Here is a 23,119-nt window from a genome sequence, read left to right on the forward strand (position 1 = left end):
AATTAAGGGTGGCTGCATGACTTGAAGACCTTGAACGGTCACTTTGCAGCCTCCCGCTGCTGTGATGCTATCATCATTAAGAAAATAAATCAATAGTTTTTTTTCAAGTCTAAACCTTAAACCATTTGACCAGGTTAACACTCACAATAGTATTTCAAAAATTTTTTTAATATAATATAATTTATGTTGTGGAACCGGTTTTCTTCCTATAGGATTCATCAGCACAACTGGATCGAAACGAAAAAATTACAGAAGATTACTATTAGCACAACTAGCCCAAAAAAAACGCAAATTTACATGTTAAATAAATAAAAAAATGCTATCATCATTTATATTCGTTTTTTTATTTTAATCTTTTCAACAGTTTTACTGTACATTGTGTTTTGATTTGTTGTACATCTTTTTCGCAGCGGCCAATAAACAACTATCTATCTATGTGTTAGTCTGTAAATTATTATTTTATAATATACTCGGTACCGTTATAATATACTATAGGTACCGTGGATTGCAGTTCTTGAAAATGAGTTACCAAAGCCCATACCCTGCGAGCCGAACCAGCGCGCTAGTCAATTAGGCTACATTAAGTTATCGTAACAATTGAATAAACCTTTTCCAGTATTCACCACCTCGCCTTCCTCCCCGAAATCCAATCGTGATCCCTTAGTTTAAGAGGCAACTCCTAAAATATGTTGTTTCTGAAATCATGGGCTTGTTCAATTCTATCATTTCAGCAAACAATAAAGTCTCTCACATGCTCTTGAAAAGAAAAATTGATATACAAACAATGCAGTACTTATTATTCCATTTGACAGCCCTCAGCCTCGCTACTAAACCATTTGTTTAGTCCTTCAAGGATTTCTGGAAGCAATCTACAATCTCAAATGTAGAACTATTCGACATTTAATTGACTGTTTAAAGTTTGATATCCCAATAAAATACGTCATCAATCTCTCCAAAGTCTCTTTACGTGTAGCCTATAAGAGATAGAGAGAACTTCTGTGACGCTTGTTAGTGACACTTATGTTGTGGTTTTCATAGATTGTGAATTCGGATGGAAAACATCCGATTTTCACTCCACAACCTTTTCGCTTTCAGGAGTCGATATTGTCTTTGATTCCATAACAAAACAATGGACATTGAAATTTAACTTTAATTTTAAAACATTTAAACGCCTACTTTTGCTATTAACAAGCTAAAATGTTTGATCAAACTTAACTTTTTCAATGATTTTAAGATTTCGTTGCAATTTTTAGCAGGTTTTGTGCAAGTTATGTTCCCTCATCTTCAAATGATTTGATTAATTTAAATTTTATTCAAAAATAGCAACCACATCATACCCTTTGTCAAAGTAATAAGTTTCAATCGCACGACCGACCAACTGCAAGTTGAAAACAAGTTTAAATAAAGTCTTGCAGAAACAAACAAGTTGAATTCCATCTGTTCAGAAACACGACTACCTAGTTCATTGGTCTTATGCACTGCAGTGGTTTCATCTTTTTCATCTATCAGTCATTTTTTTCTTCTGCAAAAACTGCAAAACAAAATAAAAAAAAAAGGTTTATCTTGTAGGGACCCATGATGAATTTCCATTGTTTTTAACTTTCTACAGAATGTAGCCTAATTCTCCCATAATATTTGCATTTCTTAGGAAGTTTTGAACAAAAGTGGTTGATGTATCGTTTTCTACGCAATGACCCAACCGCAGCCTTTCACCAGTGATCCTGTTCTATAGCGATTGATGGCTCAATTTTCTCCGTTGTATTAGCAATACGTTGCATTATGACGTAAATTCGTGTGATTTCATCAACAATAACTTTTAAAGAAATAGCTTCAGTTTTAAGTTGGTGCTGTGAAATAACAACCATTTAATATCTCCGCAATTCACCTCCATGACGAGATCTTAACATGATTTCACTTTTGCTATTCTTCAATCGCAAACATATTGTTGTAATTCGCCAAATTTAAATTACGTAATTGCTTGTCTTTTCTTTTATTTTGAAAGTGCTTTATATACCTCCGCACAAACAAGTTTCACACAGATATAGGCTAGTATAATAATTACGATAATTCTTACTTTTCAAATTCAAAAATCTATTCATTCTAAAAAACGCTAGTTCAAAAATTGATGTTCTAAATTCTGCAATTCGAACTCACAAATAAAAACAATTCCTTGAGACTCATTGCGTTACCTCTGTGCCATCGAAGCTTTGTTACGCCAGCAGCGTATCTGCTGTTATTCAGGGGCTAATAAAGATTTACAAATTAAATAAAAACTGTTAACCCCTGCATTGGGTTATTTTAAAATATAAACTTTTCAATAACAAATAAAACCGAGAACCCCTGCAACCTATTGCTCTGCTGCTGGGGACTTCCCCACACTCGAAACAGCAATAAAGAGATGAAAAAGGTGATGTTGCAAAATAGGCTAATACGCAGAAATAACCTGAACTTTCTTACCGATTTCAAATGCGTAAAACTAAACAGACATGAGGTATGTCATGTGTCAAACTCCAAAATCTCATTCCATTTCAACTGTATCCAGCTTCCTTAATTAACGTAAGCTTAAACGCTAAAATGCAAAATTTTCAAACAAAAATGTAACGCCTTACACACAAACTTGTTTTGAACTTGATGTGTAGGCCATGGTCAATCACCAAGTGCGTATCTACTTTAACACTGCGTATCTTCTCTGATTCTTTTGGAATGTTTCCTTGGTCAGAATATGGCTACCCAGACATACGGCCTAATTTGTCACTTTCTGCAGAATTTTCCAGATTTTGCCAACTTTTGGTAACTGTTTGAATGAAATCTTCTAAGAATAATATTTTAACGTTTTCTTTGTTGTCTTCTCCAGGTGACAAATTGGATTTTAACATCATTAAGCGTTGAAAAACACAGACAATTTGGTTCATAAAATTTTAGTCAAACTGTTAAACCACTCGTGAACAGTCTGATTGGATGTTTTTTAATCACCTTTTCTCTTTTTCTACTGTTTCCCCAACGCAACAAAAAGCTTTTATATTTATTTATATCATCGAGTCACCAGAAAGTAAAAAAACCTTAGAAAACTTCAGTCAGACAAGAGCAGTAATCAAAATTTGCAAAACGTGACAAATCAGGCCGCATCTCCATGTAGTCATGGTCGGAATTCGGAACTATTGTGATACTTTTTTAACCCGTTAATCGCTTGCACCGTCACTCATAGTTGTTCCACTAACCACTGCAACAGTCACTTGCACAGTTCGACAAGGCAACTCTTGATGGCCATCACTTGTCTGACACAAAATAGCTTGAAACACATCGAAAAATTAGTTCTCAATACTTTTTATCATCCGTATATTTTCGCTTCGATATCTAACTTAGATGAAACTTTCGTTATACTAAAAAAACATGCAGTAGGTTAATTTTATCATCAATTAAGCACAAGGCTACCGTATATCAGACTCCATCCAATTTACTAAAGTCAAAAGCTACCAAAGCATCGCCTTTCTTGATGTGACAATTTGATGAAAGTCAGTCGCCTATGAGACAAACGTGCTCTTCGATAGGCTTATTGTTTTCCTCTATCAAATTATATATACGGTATCAAATTACAGGTTTAAAAACAATTTTTATTCATTTTGTTCAGATTACTACAGGTTGCGCCGATCATCACACCAGCATTTTGCTTCTTTGTGATGTCATAGATGTTGCCATCATGTTGCTTGGTTTCCATTGGGACAAATTGATTGAAACTTTGTCGTGGCGGATGGAGGTTGTCCTTAGTAATTCTGAAGTTTTTTTCTGCAGATTGGATTACGGTTGTAATATTTAATATCTTTTCAGGAATTCAGGTTTAGAGTTTTTTTTTGCAGATTAAATTACAGTTGTAATATTTAATATCTTCTCAGGAAGTACAGGTTTAGAGGTTTTTTTTGGCAGATTAAATTACAGTTGTAATATTTAATATCTTTTCAGAATTATCGATTCTTTACTGGTTGCATGTTTTTTCAGACCTTCTGATGATCCGTTAGGTGAAACAATTTGTAAAGGCTTCAGATAGTAATAACTATATTTGATCAAATTATATATATAGGTCGCTGTCGCCTATGAGACAAACGTGCTCTTCGATAGGCTTATTGTTTTCCTCTATCAAATTATATATACGCAAAACAGTGCAGATAGCCTTCCCAAATGTAGAATCAATTATTGGATTATTTCTTGACTGAATGGTCACCAGCTGCTCAGGAAAGACGTCCTTTTCAAAACTCGGAAGAATTCAAAATTATAATAATGGCGCAAATTTGTCCACAACCAGTAGACCAAAGGTGTGCAAAATCAATAGCTGATTAAAAATATAACTTTGAAATTGTTATATTTCCTTTCGTAAAAAATAAACACACCAGCAATTTAATTTGTACTACGACCTGTTTATGAATACCTTCGTTGTTGACACTGGTTTCTAGAAAATTTCATGTTTATTTCAGATGAACGTTTCTACAAATCTATAGCCTATGTTTAAATGTTTTTAAGTACACGTGGTACATCTTAAATTTTGAGGCCCTAAGCTTCAGCCTTTCAGATCTATAGTGGTAAATCCGGCACCGAGTAGGCTATAGGCTATAAAATAACTTATAAAATTGTATTTTGTTTGTTATTCACTCTGATGATTCGTAAAACGTCAGTAAAGTAATAAAAAACTCGTATGTTTCAACTTTCACTTTTGTATTTATCAGAATACTGCTAGGAAAGATTGATTAGATCAGTGGTTCTCAACCTTTTTTCTTTCGTGGCCCATTTTTGTTTGCACAAAAGTTCTGTGGCCCATTCAATTTTTATGTAAGAAAAAAAAATACAAAAAGGTTTATAAACAAAAAGCAGCAGAACATTGCCTTTGGACAGTTGCAGGAATCCCCTTGTTGAATCCAGGCGCTGACGCTTCACATTATCTTCTTTTCGTTAAAAAAAAGATCACATCTTTATCCTTGTAATTTGGATGAACTTTTTTCAGGTGAAGTTTCAGTTTTAATGGCCTCAATGAATGATAACTAACTGATGTACATACTGAATGTAATTTTCATCAAACTTAAAGCTTCATGTATTGTCAATCCCTCCCCAAAATAATTTACAAAAGAAAATGCTGCATGTACTAAAAAGCGGATCTGCAGCAGTTCAACAAGGCGACCGCTTATAAAGATAGCTTAATTGTAACCACAAACTAGTCTATTACATCACAAAGTGTTGTAAAAACTGAGTTGATGTAAAACTGTACGTTGCAATAATTAGAATGATGATTGCCACTTTGTAGCTAAAAACAGCAGCATCATTCATTGTAACTGAAGAAACACACTAGTGTAAAATTGACTGTAGTGATAAAAATGAAACAAAATGTTTCAATAAATCTTTCAATTTTTTATATATGTCTGTGGCCCACCTTAAAATGCTTTTATGGCCCACCAGTGAGCCATGGCCCACTGGTTGAGAACCGCTGGATTAGATCTTTATCCTCGGACTGGGAAAGCTTAATCCTGGTAGTTTCGCATACTAATGCAGAAGCTCTGAACCACTGGCGCAGGTCTGGTCACCGATATTTGACAGAGTGAAATTTCTGCTTGTTGTTGCCGGAGAATTATTCTATCCACTTGGTACCGCTGAATGGAGAGCAGTTCTGAATGCGCTGCTCAAGCGCACACCTCTGGTGAGTCGACCCACGCGGCTTGATCTTTAGTTAGGCGCCGTAACCACTTAGCTAACGGGACAGACGATATACTGAAGATAATAATCCTGATGAGCACCCAAACTTTTCAGTACAGTATTCACTTTCTGAAAGCTCATATGTCCAAATGATAGGGCAAAATGTCAACCTCATGTTAAGACAACTTTCTTTCATCTGACTCTGGAATAAATTAAAAAAAACTATCTTGACATGTTTAACGCTTTTGTTAAAACACAATGAAAACAAACTGAATTCCTTCGCCTGCCATCTTTCCATCCGCCATATGCTATTGGCATTTTTGTTCGTTAGTTTTTATTATCGTTAAGTTACATGACTTCACAAAGAGATTGTGTACCCCAACACCCTTCTGTGGCTATACATGAATGTCACTGTCTAATTAATTTCGTCCTCGGTCCTCACCTTAACTCAATATACTTTTTCTATGAAAATAGTTCTAGATTTAACATTGCAACCAAGCAAATAGTCTTTCTTACTGTATCAAGTATATTGTGCAAGGTCTAATTGTCATGATCGCTTTCTTAGTAAACATCACTTTTCAATAGGAAAAACTATTAGCAATACGAAAAAGTACCATGTTGCACGCTCAATTTACGCCGTAAAAACGATGTAATTTTAACATTGAACCCACAAATTTTCCCAGGCTAAATAAAATAGTTTTTATAAATTACAAATCTGGCATTTAAACAAAAATCAAAATCCGTTAATTGTGAATTTCAAGTAGTGTAAGAAAAAAATTATAATGAAAAGTTATTTTTCATCTTTCAATGTTAGAAATCATCACATAAAACATGCAAATACATTAATGAAGTCTTTTGTTGCGGTCATCAGTTTTTTCCTTGATATCTGTAAAAGATTTGCACTGTGTCGTTACAGTTATTTTATGTATATTGCAGATTTAATTTCTGATGAGGACACACGTACGTGTCGAAAACGTTTGAGTCTTTATGTTATATATTTTGTATCAAGCATACATTCGTATAACACCCAACGGTCAAGTTCCAAATCGCTTTACACTCAACAAGCAAATACCCAATTATATATTTCAAAAAAGCTTAAATGTATGCAGATCAAGGATGGGACAATTTACCACCAAATATAAAAAAACACATGTAAAAAGACTATAAACTGTTCAGCAAAACCTGCAAAAAACACTTTGGCTGTAGAAGCGACAACCACAATCAGATTTTAGGCTATCTCCAATTTCATTATATTATTTTTCGTTATTTCTTTTTTTGCATTTCTTGCGTACGTATTCATTTTTTTTCTTTTCTCCTTTCTTTTTTCTTCTTCATTGTGTTATTTTCCATTTTATAAACGCAACACTTGATGCGAAACATGGACAATGAACAAAACAGACAGAAGAAAGATTGACGCATTTGAATTGTGGTGTTGGAGAAGGTTACTGCGTGTTCCTTGGACAGCCAAAATAACAAACGAGAAAATTCTTGAACAAATTAAACCGGACATATCCCTAGAAGCTAGAATCGTCAGGCAGAAACTTTCATATTTTGGCCACATAATGAGAAGCAAATCAATGGAAAAAGACGTCATGCTTGGTTTGGTGAGCGGAGGAAGAGGAAGGGGGCGCCCGAAAACAAGATGGCTTGACACGATTGTAAATGACAGTGGCATGGGAGTGCATGAATTGAAGGAGGCTGCGTGGGATCGAGAGATGTGGAGAAAGATGACGTATAGAGTGACCGAGAGTCGTAAACGACTGAACGGATGATGATGATGATGATGATGCTTTCGTAGGCTATATCTGTTTGAATGAGAGATTGTAGACTCGACGACCACCTACGCCTTCATAGGGCTACGGTCTTTCGCACTCTCATTTTGGACGCACACTATGTATGTAACTTTTTTTCTGTAGGTTTTGTTTCACATCCAAACAGAAATAAATGACCATCCATCCATAATTTCATCATACAAATTCTGGTATAAATCGAATCACCCAACTAACCTCTCGTTATTTGGATTTAGCTGATCAGAGTGGTTATCCCTGTCAGCTTGGGAACCATCTCCTCCGTACCCCGATGAATGTCCGTCGTATCTGGAGAGAAAATCTTGCCAATATTTTGTTTCCAATGGTTAGTACAACTATGTTCAGAGATAGAAACTTAATTATGGTAGAGCATGTAGTTTTGGCCGCATAAACCTTTTTTGATACCTCTCAAGAGCATTTTGGCAAGGCACTTAAATGCATGGTCATGAAGATTGGGTTACTTGCATTTCTGTCTAAATTCAATTTTAAATTTAATTATAATTTGTTTTATAAACAATTAACATGCTGCTTCGTCTTACTATTACTTTTTTCAGGCACATTTTTAGTTTTACAAAAATCAAAACATTACAGTGTTTCATTTAGTTACAAATATTTTACAAAATCTTTTTAATATTGAGCAATGTAGGCCTATAAGAAACAGTGGATCAACAATTTTAGTGCTAAATTTACTCCTCGTTAGTACACCCAGGATGACTATCCGATTGCACTAAAAAATAAGCAAAATTAAAAACGACTTTTTACGGTTTAAACGTCAGCACATCTGTCAAGTCATTTAATACCGTATGTATTACCAGAAACAATATTTTCAGCCATTCCTTGCTTTCAGAGATTACTCTGTGCATCTCACGATAGCCGCAGTCTAAGTTTACTTGCAGCAGAGATTTAAGTGTGCTTTCATGAATGCTGCTCCTTTCATAGCGCGTAGCAAATTAGCCTACCGTAAATTTACATCAACAAATTAGGTTACTTCAAGTCAGCCACCGATGCAATAAATAAGTTCAAAAATACATCAAAGCACTATGGAAAAAATTATTATTTGCCACACTGAGCTGAAAATAATAACGCAGTTCGCAAATAAGAACAGTAGTATTTTTTAAGATATAGTTCTTCAAATTTAAGATATATAAAAAGAGATTACTGGAGACAGGACGCCACTGTTTCTGCCTTAAGGTCTCCTCAGTGCAGTAAGCACATTAGTCTGTGACTGTGTGATTGGTGACTTTTCCATTTGTGGTACGCAAGGAATAACATTTGGGTACTTGCCATCTTGCCAAAATGCTCAAACTGCCAAAGCGGTGAGATAATACTTATTAAATGGAGCTTTAGTTAAATATATCTATGTGTATCTGTTGGAAGTCGAGCTGACAACCTTTTTTGTGTCAAAATAAATGTCAGCTTAACCAGTTCCTTACAGAGACGAAATACTGCAACCATCGAAGTAAACTCATTACAATTGAGTAATTGCTTCATTCGACCTTTACATGGTCACACAGTTCCTTTGCAGAGAAACAGACTTTTGTCTTAAATTATTGTTTTCTAACGGTTAACCTTCGATAATTGTTACAAACACTATATCACTAGTTTTGAAAACTGACTTGTCATTGTTTGGGTTGCACTGATCAGCGTGGTTATCGTTGTCCGCTTTTGTTTGAGGATCCATAGTTTTACTTTTCAACTGAAAACAAAAAACTAGCAATATTGAAAGTTCAGTCGGATTCTACAACCAGCATAATTTGCACTTAGGCTACTTGTTTTTTTTTTAAAGTACAGTCCTACAAATAAGCTACGTTTTTGCACAATAGCCGAGTAAAAATCGTAAGCTTATCAAGGCTTTGTCACTCCGAGAGTAAAGATTCAAAACCAAACCAAAACCAAGTTTCCACAGGGATAACTAGACTATAAAAATTGCTTGTATAAAGTCTTAGTTGACGTCAGTTGTAAATTCAAGCTTGACAATAAAACCATACTTGTAAGAAAATCGAAAAAAAAGAAGCAAAAGTTTATCTAACAAGTAAAAATTGACCACAGTAATAGACCGAGTAACTTCGTTAGTATTGTTCCTTGAATAAAAAAAACTGTTTCTGTATTTAGTAGTCTCTACAACTAAAAAAATAGTTTGATCAACCTAAAATCGCACTAAGTATAGGTTACTTTACCTTCTGAATGCTTCGAAGGTTCTCCAAAAATGTTTTTTGTTCTCACTGTGTTGACAAATTAAAGTAACCACAGTTCGCGGAGGACAGTGGACCAATGAGAACGCTCTGGCGACTTTTTTCTATTTATTTTTGGTCCATCACACCATATGCAAAGCTATCATCCTTCCTTAGGGTATTTCCCTACTTTAAAAATACAGTAAGCTCAGACTGATGTAACAATGTAGGCTGTGTAATTTATAAAAATTTCTTTTGAATTATCACACCGCAATTGAATTCAAGCGTTCAACTTACAAAAATTGTCACTACATATTACAGCATTAGTCATTAGTTTTAATGGAGTTGTGAGCAGGGTTGCATTCCTGGGGGCGGGGGGCTCGAGGGAGCTCAGATCCCCAAAATATGAAAAAGATTGATGTAGAGGGCTCCGAGAGGGCTCGTTCAAGCTTCCACTTTTCAGCTCTTCTGGCTGAACAACAACTTATCGACTGAACAAGTAACACTTTAACAACTTTCTCTCAATAACAGAGCTGCAAAAATACACGAACCAGTGGCGCCGGCAGGGGGGGGGCAGGCGGGGCAGCTGCCCCCCCAATGTTTTGGGCATCATCTTTTTAATTTTTTTTTTTTATTAATACATATTAATATTTTTTTTTTAATATTTGGATCCCAACCTCAAGTAAGTCAACTCAAGTTGCAAGGGGGGGGGGGGGGGGGTAAAAGCTCTCTCTTTAAAAAAAGTATGGAAAACCTTGATGACTGAATTGTACAGTAGAATAAAAGATTTTCTACAGAAGCAAAGATATAGACTTTTTAAAGTTTTAACTAACGTCACATTGATGTAGAAAAATAACAACCTGTTAAAATTTTGATCCCTCACACTCCCATGACTTCTTCCGCGCGCATTTTGGCATTGGTTGCTTGCAGTGATTCTTTCACTTAAACAAAACGTTTTGTTTCAGCAGTTTTGAGTTGTCCGATTCTTAAGTTGTAAAGGAGACTCAATTTCTCCAATATTTATCATTTATGTTTCTTCTTTAATCTCAGCAGAGTATAAAACTTGTAAAAGTTTTTCATCCATACGACGTCATGAATGAAATTATATCTCAAATCAGCGTAATGACGTGACATCTTCTAAACATTTTACCGAATAATAAATTAACAAATTCGATCGTCAAAAGTGGTTTGGAGGTGGTAAATATTACGTAATGAAAAAAATGTGATAAGGTTGGAAGACATTACGTCATGTATTTTCAATACAAATATGAAGTTTAAAATTTATTCTTTTGTTCATAGTCGTAATCCACCTTCGAAGCGGTACTACAAAGAACAATTTTCGATAAGGGGGGCATCAAGAATAAGTCGACATGACTTTTAACCCTTAGAAGGTTGGGCTCCTGGAGTCTTGCTCAGTTTGGGGGGGGGCTGTCAATTCTTCTTATGCTTTAGGAGTGATATCTCTGTTATTTTGGCATGGTTTTAAAATTTGGGATTCACTTTGTAAAATTATTCACGCTGAGCATATCCGAAAATTAAAACTATGTGAATTTTAGAACTGCTCATATACGTTGAAATGTTGAAGTCACTTATGAGTGTAATTTGTAGCGTGAGTTTACACATTATTTTTTGGTAGAGTAATGAAGAACGTGCATAGTAATGTTGTGATTAATTTTTTTTACATTGTTTTACATACAGCCAATGCCCTTCACGCTGTGAAACAGTTAGGATTAACGAGACATGGGCCAAATTAATTAGGCTACTTTCATCCAGCTGGTGGGAAAATGTTTCACAATAGAATATGAAATATTTCAAAGGATGTGCTGAGAAATGACTTATATCTTTCAATTTATACCCTTTATTCGCTCAAAATTTCAGCTCAATAGAGGTGAATAAAAGTTAGGAAAAGTCAAGAAATCTCGTAGTCGCAGCCTCAGTAGTTTTAGAGATACAACTGTTGATACAAAAAAGTTGAATTGACAGCTCCCCCCCCCCCAACCTTCAAAGGGTTTGCATTCAGTCAACAGATCTATGCCTGGTTTACGTCAGCTCCGGGGATCAGTGAAATATAAGGTTGTCATCTTCAGTGCAACAAGACCATTGATTGATTGGTTTAGTGAGGATTCGTAGTCCCATTGCTTTCATTTTGAGTGATCATACTGATTTTCAATTTATTTCTACAAGACGTTACGTAATGAAAAAACATATAACTAAGGTTGGAAGACATTACGTCATGTCTTTTCAATTCAAAATGAAGTTTAAAATTTATTCTTTTGTTCATAGTCGTAATCCTCCTTCAAAGCGGTATTACAAAGAACAATTTTCAATAAGGGGGGCATCAAGAATATGTCGACATGACTTTTAAGGTTTACGTCAGCTCCGGAGATTAGTAAAATATAAGGTTCTCATTATCGTGATTGTAAGCCGCGGGAAATTTTTTCTCTAAAAAACAGATTCCCGGAAAGTTAAAAATTTTTTCCAGCCCTGGTAGAAAACAAGAGAAATTAAATAATATACCACTGTCTTGCACCAGTGGCGTAGCCAAGGGAAGGGGGTTCGGGGGTTTCAACCTTTCAAATTGAATTTACGGATGTTAATACATTGTTTACAAGAAAAGTTGTAGCCTATGATGTAGTTTCTCGTCAAACTGTGCAAGGATGCAAGCCATCTGCAACTGCTGAGATCGCCTGTTCGATCTAGATTAACATCTGAACAGCTATTCGTTATACAAAACTTGAATATATCAGAAATAGCCTAAAGTAACTTCATTGTCTCAAAGCTTTTTGTTTGACACTCATCAAGATGTATGACCTCTATGACGTTACATTTTCTAAACTTTGGGTTGACTTCAGAGCATAAAAGTTAGTGACTTAACGGAATAAGATCGTTTTTTGAATCAACCAAGGAGAAAATTGACCTAATAAAACTGTATTAATCTCGCAAAAAAAAGCAATCAACCTATGTCTCTAAAGCAAAGTTTGCCTAATTTTAAACGAAACTGCATTAAAAGAGCGAGTTTTGCCAGTACCAAACATTCAAATATCTCAGTCTGGAATTAGCAACAAGAAAACATAGAGACTTAGCTTTATTTTCGAAAAATGCCGAAGAAAACATGATCTTATCCTTTTGCTATGCCACCGGACAGCACCATTTTACAGAAATATTCATACCCACAATTTTGTTGAAAATGCTCTCAGAATGCACCAAACTGAAAGTGATTTTTCAAAATTTTCTGGGGGAGGCCCCCCAGACCCCCCGCCGCTAAGTGTCGCCTTCAGCGAACACGCCATCGGGCTTCGCCCGCCGGCTGTCAACATCCCCCCTTTCAAAATTTTTGACTATGCTACTGTCTTGCACTGTCAATATTTTGCCCCCCCAATGTTGAAGGTCTGGCGGCGCCACTGACACGAACATAAGTTGGTACCGTAGCAATCGCCGTTTTCCGTGATAAGGTCCCTTAGCTTAATTCTATCATGCAATCTACATGTATAGTAAATCAAAATTTTTGCAAATATGGCAATAAAGAACGACATAAATTTTTGTGACTCTTTTGACATTCTAAATGTCTGCGTGTGATGTGACATGCATTCAGTGATGGGCATTATCGGCGATAATTTACCGGCGATAATTATCGGCGATAAATTTTTATCGGTTATCGTTATCGCTCAAATATTTTTTTAGTTATCGTTTATCGTTATCGCCAAAGGCAATATTTGATTATCGCCGATAATCGCCGATAAATTTTATTTCGGATCAACACACAAGTGGAAAGACCATGAAAAGTAATATTTTTACTAGCCACCTAGTTAATGAAATTAAAATTGAAACCAGTTCTTCTTCAGTGCCTGAAGTGTGTGTACACAGATCGTTGTCAGGGGAGGGGGAACGCCCCCCTGCAGCGACGGCCCTGACAACACAATAATTTTTAGAGTTGCAAATTGCAATGCAATGAAATGCATGCAACAATTCAAAGTAACACAACATCACTGAAACAAGTCATTGCGGAATATGATATTGCTTGAAGCATTTGACATGCAGACCGACATCACATTTTTTGCATCTTGTAGTAGTTTTTGCATGACAATAGGCGCGTCGAGTTGCGTGGTAAAATTATGCTAAATACAGTAGACCTATAACCTTTCTCATTTACCTATGCGACATAGCCTACCTCAATCAAATATTTTTATTCCCACTAATACAGTGCCTATATTGTAATTCTTATCTCAACAACTCAGCGTTCTGCCATTGCTTTAATGATAGTGTTCACAAAGAAAACAAAAAAATTATCTGAAATTAACAGTAAGTTACAATAATTATGTTATTGCTCTAAAACAAACACGACTAATTTGACAAGCTTGATGTATTTCACAGTATGCACATTTTTACTACCGTACCAATAACGCTTAAGATTACTGATAAATTTTCAAGCATTTTGCGTTTTTTGGAATTTTTTCATTATTGCTGACTTTGCTGTAAACAGCCCTTTAAGCAGAAAGCAAAATACAAATTTGGAATTTTTTATGGTATTTTCATTTGATTTAATTATTTTGCCTACTGCACGTAAGCAGCAATGTAACTCAATTGATAAAAGCATCCAACTGGTATCAGAACGTATAATTATAAGCACAGCGGTTACTTCAGTGGTTTGATTCTAGATCAAGAGGTTGAAGATTCGATACGCACTGCCGCTGCGCTGTTGAGATTCTATTCATGCATAACTTACAAAAAGTTTTGTCCCTTTAGTATATTATGTTCGATTTTTCGTCATGTTGATGAAAACAGTTCGTGCTGCATGGGATGGGGCAGCGCTAATCAAGAAAAAAAAAATTATCGTTATCGGACATTATCGGCGATAATTTTATCGTTATCGCTTAACTTTTTTTTGATTTATTGTTTATCGCTTTAGGCATTTTTCGTTTATCGTTATCGCTTAACTGAAAAATGAGTTATCGCGCCCAACACTGTTTGCATTGAACAGCCTTTCCCACCCATGTGCCTTAAAATTTAAGGCAGGGGGGGCCACATGTTTAATGAATTGAAGAGAACGACAAAGTGTTTGATCTAACACATCGCCACCTGATGTGCAGTGGCGTATCCTGGTGGGGGGTTAAAGCGTGCCGAAGGCACGCGTATTCTAGGGGGTCCAGGGGCATGCTCCCCCGGAAAATTTATGCAAAATTACACTCAAATAATGGATTATAACGCTTTCTGGAAACACTTTAAGGGTAATATTTGTATAAAATTTATTAGCAGATAAACAGCTATTAACTTATTAAAGGTGGCTCTTACACACAAACGGGCAAAAACTGCGGCTAAAATTAGAGAACACCAAAAACTCAGCTACACAAAAACTCAGCTACACAAAAACCCAACAGAGTAAGTGTTACGTCGTATTTGTCAGCATCCCTTTCTACGTGTTACCAGCTAAATTTGGATTCCTTAAATGGCAACCCCTGCTGTCTTACCTCGAAGTGTGCTTGTTACGTCATAATTGCATTTGAGTTCGTTGCTACGTTTCGTTGTTCTTTGAGTTTTGTCCAGTGCATGCAGCGCTTCTACTTTTGTAGTAATTACCACATTGTGGAATTTTTTATCATGCTTGTGGTAAAAATGTGGTAATGAAAAATTTGTGGTAATTTAGTGGTAATATGAAAATTTTGTGTGGAAATGTTGCCAAAATGTGGAAATTATAAATATTGAACATTTGTCGTAAAATACTACAGATATGCAAAAAAATACTTATAATAGCATGTGACTAGCATGTTCCACTGTTTTTGGTTTGATTTTGGAATGCGTCCTGACTTTTGACTTTGAACATAGGGTGACCATGTGATCATATTCATAGTCAAGATGTCTTTCAGATTCTAGCTGCGGTGTCAAGTAGGCTACAGTACTTTGCTTACTTATTTTGGACGTTTTAATAACTGTTAATAAACCGAGTAGTTGTTTTAGACCTTATTTTACACTATATAGTGTAAATATAGCCAAATAATAGCATTGCCAGATAGTGGCGTAGCTAGGGAGCCGGACCACCCCAGGCGGCACGTCTGGGGGTGGCACTTTCAGACTACGATTTTTGATTATAATCTGATAAAAAAAACGCGTTTCATTTTCACATGCTTTTTCTTGAAGGGGCGGCAAAATCTGAATCCGCCCCGGGCGGCAGATTCTCCAACTACGCCACTGTTGCCAGATAAGGAATTCTTTCGTAATTTGAGAAAAGTTTAAAGCTGTTGAAAACAAAAACTTGCATTTTGGATTTTTTTTTAGTTCTGGGTAAAGATTAAAACCCTAACCTTATTCCTAAGTCTAACTCTTACCTTAACCCTTCCTAACTTTAATCCTAACTCTGGCAACACCTGATTGTAACCGTGGCAACAAATGGGTAAAAATAGCCATTTTGTTAATGTAAAAGTCGAAATATGGTTAAAATCGGGAAGAAAATCACAGTAAAAAATGTGGTAATCTAAGGACAAATGTGGTAATACAAGTAATGGTAATCTAGCTTTGTAAAAGTGGAAGCACTGAGTGCATGTAAAGAAAAAGATCAGTTTAGCATTTACTTTACTTTACAGCAAATTAGTTAGTTAGCAAACTACTTAACTTCACAGCAACTAGTTAGCGACTGGTAGTTAATTCGAGCTATTAACGGTGCTGCTGTTTTTTAGTTGAATCAAAATAAGTGTTACTGCGTTAACGTACTGTATTGTTTAAGTCTGTGCAGCAAATTCATCTGTCGTTGGCCTATGTGGCCTAATCAGTAATCATCACACTTCACGGTAAGCTTAATATCCTACTGCAACCTTTGCTGATAGGCTATGTGATTTTAGTGCCGATGACGTAATAATTGTAGTGCCGATGATGTAATGACAACATTGGATCAAGTATGAGCTCACCTATGTGAATTTAATAGCCTACTATTTTACTTTTGATATGTTCAGTTTCGATCTACAACGGTAGAATTTCAATTGTTGGGTTTCTCCCTGTGCTGTTCCGTGCTCCACAAAATAGTCGGTAAGAATCCATTATAATTTGTCATCTGTAATTCCGCGTTAGGCCTAATTCGTAAGTTTTGTGTGTTAATCGGTGTTGTTGCTGTGCTGTCACAGAAACCTTCTTCTTCGCTTCACCTTCTGCTTGTTCGTCGTCGTCGCTGTCGTCTCGTCGACAGTTGAATACAATTTCCGTCACTCTGTGTGCGTGTTCGTACGTTACAGTAAGCGATCCTGAAATTGCTTCCACAGATGTTAAAAGAAGCGTAGATCACGTAAACTTTACGCGATTTACGATTTGCAAAATTTATTGGTGTCTTTCTGTGTGTCTAAAAAAAGTCCTGGAGGGTATAGCCAGATGTCTTAGAAAACGATATAAATTTTATTATATTTTCAACGAAGGGCTCAACTTCGGAATCCAAAGTTTGAAAATTTGGGGGGCATGGCCCCTTTCTCCCCCCCCTCCCCCTGGCTACGCCAATGCACGCAGCATCAAAAATCAGTAATCTATATGTTGATTTGATGTTTTTCTATAAATTTGATCTAAAATCAATAGAATTTTGCGACCGTTACAAAGAATTTCTCCCTTTTTTCATTTCTAACCAATATTAATTCGTTATAATCTTTGTCATTGCAAAACTATGAGTAGTGATAGACTGCTGACTAACATTTGCATTTCTAAGTTAAGCATTGATCAATAGACTGCTGCCTCAAAAGAATTAAGTTGAACATAACCTTATAAAAAAAATAATTCATTTATATGATATTTTTTTAATTAAGAAACCAAACCTTTAAAGCAGTGATTCTCAACCTTTTTTAACTCATGGACCATATTTAATAAAAATATATCCGATGGACCACTTTGCTATGTTGACGCTATTTGAATGCCACTAGTCGAAACTGTTATTGCACATAGGTCAGAAAACTCAAGGGTGTGTTCAATCTTAGTCCTTAATAAAATTATATGTAAAAATTATGTAAAATTAAGCGTGTTCAAATAAAATAAAACGTAATTAACTAATTAAGCAAACTCTCTTAGTTGACACTCAACCTTAATTACTTGAATACACATAATTTTAATTTCAAATTTCATTCTAACAAAACATCATGCACATATTGTTTCAATAAAATGGTAATGTCTCAGTTGTCAGTTTTGCCTTCTTAGCAACAAGAGCTTCTGACATTTTGTTAATCTGAAAGCACTGCAGAATACAGTAGGCTACTTAATTTAGCGTTTAAAAAGATATACCATGTGACGTTCATAAAATGATTTAATTAACATTCAGTGAAACAGCGAATAGCTCTACTCTCCCTAAAGAAACTTGGTAGGTTACCATGAAGAAGCGCAATCTTCGTGCACCGACAACACAACAATAATTACAGCAACATGTTATGATGTATTGATTAGGCCTGCCAGCACTTCACTTATGCCTTGAACAAATGAACAGTTCAATAGGATACTCTTCAACCAGTAAAATAAGTTTTGAAGAAGTTAATGAAGAACGATCAAGGATTTATAGAATTCTCTGTGGACCAACAGAAATTCCAGGTGGACCACCAGTGGTCCAGCTAGACCACGTTGAGAATCACTGCTTTAAAGGACATCGTACCAGTTCGTTGGGAAGTAGGCTATAGTTTAAAAATCACGGTAATACACAAATAAAGCACAACCAACCAATTTTGTAATTTTAAATTTCCTAATTTATCAATCATGCTGCAAACTCGAAAACTTTCACGGACCCCCTAAAATCGCTTCGCGGACCCCCGGTTGGGAACCACTGGTTTAAATAAATTTAAGCCAAACACTTATTTAGCATTCTAGTTATGGTAGGCCAGGGGTCACCAACTGGCGGCCCGCGGGCCGCATGCGGCTCGCCACGCTGTATCGCTGCGGCCCGCAGAAGGTATCAGGGTACAAGTATAACCAAAAATACTTTTCATGAGGAGTTAAAGAGCACGAAGGCAAAAAATACTTTCCGGGAAGCATATTTTCGCTTTGCATACGATTCCAACGATCGACCAATCAGATTATAGTTCTAGGTGGGGGTTGCTTAAAGTTATTCCAATGCGATGTCCAGCCACACTGTCCCAGAGGTTGATTAAAATGTCTGTTTTCGAATTTCGAAAATGTCTGTGAGCATAGGGTTGCTTATTTTAAGTTTGCAAATGTCATGTAAACACTAGTGTGCGTTTCATCGTTATTGTGTTTCACGAGCAGTGTTCTCTTTATGCAAGTTTTTGTTGGCAAAATAGATCGGTGTGCCAACTCAATTTATAATAAATTGGCAAAATATTATATATAAATTTAAAAACTTTTTCTGATTGTGAAATTATGAAAATATTTAGCTTAGTTCTGCAAAATGTTTTTTTTTTTTTTTAAGAAATATGGAACGCTTCACGATTTTACGTGTCATCCTTGCGCAGGGACCATGCTAATCTTCTCTGGATCGTTCCAATTTTAGTATTGCCGAAGCATGTACTGCCGAAGCAAGTACTGCAAAATGTTGTTAATCAACAAATTCTTGCCGCGCTGATAAGCATCGCAAGTGACAGTTGTCTATAATAAAAGAAAGACGGTTTTATAGACTCTCACAAAAAGGATGAAAAACCAACTCATTGCTTTTTTAGGGGAAAGACTGTTCATGAATTACGATAGAATTACAATTTTTCGGTAGTTTCCACAAGCGTTTGTTTCATGGTGCCTGGTTTCTTTCTCCTTGTTATTGGAGCCTATTTTTCGCTGATATGTTTGCCGGTCACTATTGTTGCCTATATTGCGATGTGTCAAACATTTCCTTGTTTACTGAAATTGTTAATTGCAAGATATCTTTTGTGAAGCGAAGTGACAACACCACTCTTGCTTGGCGATGAATATTCTAATGAAACCGCTCGCCTCGTTATAAAAGGTTAGCGAAATTTTTCTTTTAACAATTTATATGAGTAAAAAATAAATAAATAAAACAAGACAAAAAGACAGTTGCTATGTTGATCGACTTTGGCGGGTTATCAATAGTGCTAATGGTCTTGAGGGGAACACTCTTGATGCGTTGGCTCATCATGAAGAGCAATGTCATTGCTTGATTCATACCCTCTGTTTTGCATTACCAACGCAAACTATTAATGGTTATTGTTCAAATCGAGTCTAGTGGACACGTATTTTTGTTATATAACGATTATAGCCATGAAATTACCTGTGACAGACGATGGTTACCTGGACAGACAAAAAAGTAAAAAAATTAGTAGCTGGTATCGAAATTTCTAATTTTTTTGCTTACTTTGAAGGTATGCTTTTGTTGTGTACTTATAGTAGGACTGCTTGAAACAAAACTAGTGGATCGAGACCAACATTCAATAACTTGTTTGAATAGCAGGCATGCCATTCGCTGGTGGCTGGCCTAATTTTCAGTAGGCAACAGCACTTTCAATCGCTTGTTTGGACAGCTCGCTAACATTTAGTTTTACGTTAAAACACTTTTAGAACAAAGTTTTTTTTATTTTTACAGAGTGTTCTTTTATCTTCTTTCATTTCGAGATCGCAACAATTTGGCTTCATTGTGTGCTTGAAAGAAATATAAAATGTCAATGCTATAAGAATCGAACAATGCAGAAAGCGTCATGAAGTAAAAATTGCCTGGGCTTGTGTAATAAATATTTTTTAGAGATATAAATCAAATATAGTTATTACTCTCTAAACCAGGGGTGGGCAAACTTTTTATCTCGAGGGCCGCATTCAGAATCTGAGTTTGTTCGAGGGCTGCAGTAGCCTATAAAATAATTAAGATTATAAATCAAAACATCAAATATAAAGTAGTCAAAACAAGAGTTTTATTTATTTTTAAAGTGACAAACGAAACGGAGATTTTATATACAGTAGGCTACATGTATTACAAAAAAGATATAAAAAATGTTTGTCTCAATTATTTATTTGAATACAACCCACATCAAGATAACACTTTGCCAGACGCACTGTGAGCGAATTAAACAGAATACATCTGTGAGCGAATTAACATAATCAGAAAAACTGTCGCAATCGCCGCTTTTCTCTCTACCAACACCAAGAGTCTTGGCCTTGATCCAAGACTACAACAAAAAAGAAAGTCTCATGATGCGACAGGCGGAAGTCAGAAATTTCGATAGTGACGGAACCGGCTGTTTAGCAATGGCTGCTTTGACACTAATAATAGCCATGCATTCATGCAAGATCACAATGTGACCAGGGAAACAAACTACCACAATGCAACAAAAAGACGATAATTTATCTCTATCACGAGGAAATATATGAAGAAAAACTTTAATTAAGTCACCATTGTAGTAATTAAAATTTTCAAACAGTTTTAGGATTATTTTATTATATATTTGCTTCAGGCTTTCGCGGGCCGCACAGAAAGTTGTTACGAGCCGCATGCGGCCCGCGGGCCGTAGTTTGCCCACCTCTGCTCTAAACCCTTGACAGCCTGTGTCACCTAAAAGGAAGATCATCAGAAGGTTCTTATTCAAATAGAATCTTATTAGATACCGGTAACACACATAAATAGGCTACTTATAATATACTCATATGAATACTTATAAGTTTTATTAGAGATATAACGAATACTGACTACTTTCACTTGGGGGTGTTTCAAACAAGACACGGGTATTTTAAAATTCTGTTTTATTTGATAATCACAAGGTTTGCTGAGATTTTTATCATTTTTGTTGTATTGTACTTTTTTCTGCTTTAAAGTAAACTTTGGTTTGGTTTCAATTCCCCATCCTTGTACGGACAAAGCCTTTGATAATAATTTATTCCTGGCAGTTTCACATACTTCTGGAGCAGTGGTTCTCAACCTTTTTGTTATGGCGAACCCCTTTTGGTGCCTCGAAGCGGTGGCGGATCTCTAAAAAACTGATCTGAAATTTTGGTAGGCTATATCTCCTAATGAAATCAAATGTTTCATACGTTTCGAAGGGACACGCATAAGCATTTGCTAATCTCACGATGCACTTATGGCATACAAGATCAAAAATTAAATCTATATCATGCTGGTTTAATGTTTTCTATAAATTGTATAAAAAAATAATAGAATTTTTTCCACCGTTATAAAGAATTTCTCTCTGTTTTCATTTGTATAATCAATATTTTGTTATAATCACAGTCATGGCAAAACTGTGAGTGCTGATAGAAATGAAAACGTTAGTCAGCAGTCTACAGTACGTTAAGGATTAATCAACAATCCGTGGTCTCAAAAGAATTAAGTTGAACATAGCCTTATTAAAAGATTTAACTCATTTAGATGTTTTTTTTTAGTCAAAAAACGTTTTCTTTGTGCGATTTCCTATGAAATTTCAAGCTACAAACCATTGCGTTGCGACGTAGTTTCTAGTTTGCGTATCACGGTAATACACAAATAAAGCACAACCAATTTTTAAATTTATCAATTATGCTGCAAACTCGGAAACTTTCACGGACAGGCTGAAATCGCTTCGCGGACCCCGGTTGAGAACCAAAATTGTACAGGCATTGAACCACTGACGCAGTCCCAGTTGCCAAAATTAGCAGAGGAAAGTTTTCCTATTGTCGAAGGGTTTTTGTGAGTTATTCATAGGTGACGCTGAATAAAGAGTAGTCCTCGAAAAGCGTTGTTCAAGCGCACATTTTAGAGAGTCGAACCACCACGACGAGTAGGCCCATTCAAATGACATTTATCTATTGAAAATTGTCACGAGATGCAATCTTCACGTAACTTAGGCTACATGAAAAACGTCTTCGCACTCAACAGGAAAGACCGTCCAAATATTGCGTGCAATATTTGTGGATGGTGAATTGCATTCATGGGGTGAGATTTCGGGATCAAATTTGAAATCCCGGGATCGGGATTTCCCTAGATTTTTATTCCTTAATCCCGGGATTTGTCGGGATTAGCAAAGTAGGAAAATACACATGCAAGCTACACAAACCACATTTATTTATTGTAATACTGACGCAAAAACATGAAAGCATCGAGAGCATCATTGGACGATTTCTGATTTTGCTGGCAAAATATCCAAGAGCTGAAAATGCACGTTCAGCCTCAACAGATGTTGGCTTAATATTTTACAATGCTGTATAATGCATATAAATCGTTCAGGTTTTGTCGCCTTTTTTTGCTTGCTTCATATAGCAGCATTTCTTTTTGCATTAGCCTACTCTAGCGCCGGCATGACAGTTTTGTGCTTCTTCACTTTCATCTTCTGGTACGAAAGAATACAGCTCTTGAGCTAAAGTTATTTCAGTGTTATGGCTACTATTTTCTGTAATGACCTCTTCATGGTGTTCAGTAGACACTCGATCCAATTCAACAGTTGGGCTTGGGAACAATCTTTGGAGAACGTTCGTGGCCTGGGTAGCAATTTTCTGACGTTTCATTTTATGACCAAGCTGATCCTGCGATTGATCAATGTGGGAAGGTTTCTTGAGGTATCCAAAAAGGTGAACCAGTCCGGCATTCCGACGTTT

General features: G+C 36.0%; 1 long non-coding RNA gene and 1 other non-coding gene across 2 annotated transcripts; both read right to left on the minus strand.

Moving 5' to 3' along the window:
* Nucleotides 1-6,179: 6,179 nt before the first annotated feature.
* On the minus strand, nucleotides 6,180-9,747 carry LOC145769573 (uncharacterized). Its single transcript, XR_014289019.1, has 4 exons — nucleotides 9,659-9,747; nucleotides 9,098-9,177; nucleotides 7,680-7,769; nucleotides 6,180-6,559 (listed from the first exon to the last, which is right to left on the minus strand). It is a non-coding gene; the product is annotated as an uncharacterized LOC145769573 (long non-coding RNA).
* Nucleotides 9,748-19,023: 9,276 nt separating this feature from the next.
* On the minus strand, nucleotides 19,024-19,126 carry LOC145769774 (U6 spliceosomal RNA). Its single transcript, XR_014289087.1, has one exon. It is a non-coding gene; the product is annotated as a U6 spliceosomal RNA (small nuclear RNA).
* Between the last annotated feature and the right edge of the window lie 3,993 nt (nucleotides 19,127-23,119).

The sequence above is a fragment of the Aplidium turbinatum genome, chromosome 4, assembly GCF_918807975.1.
Source record: "Aplidium turbinatum chromosome 4, kaAplTurb1.1, whole genome shotgun sequence".
NCBI lineage: Eukaryota > Metazoa > Chordata > Ascidiacea > Aplousobranchia > Polyclinidae > Aplidium > Aplidium turbinatum.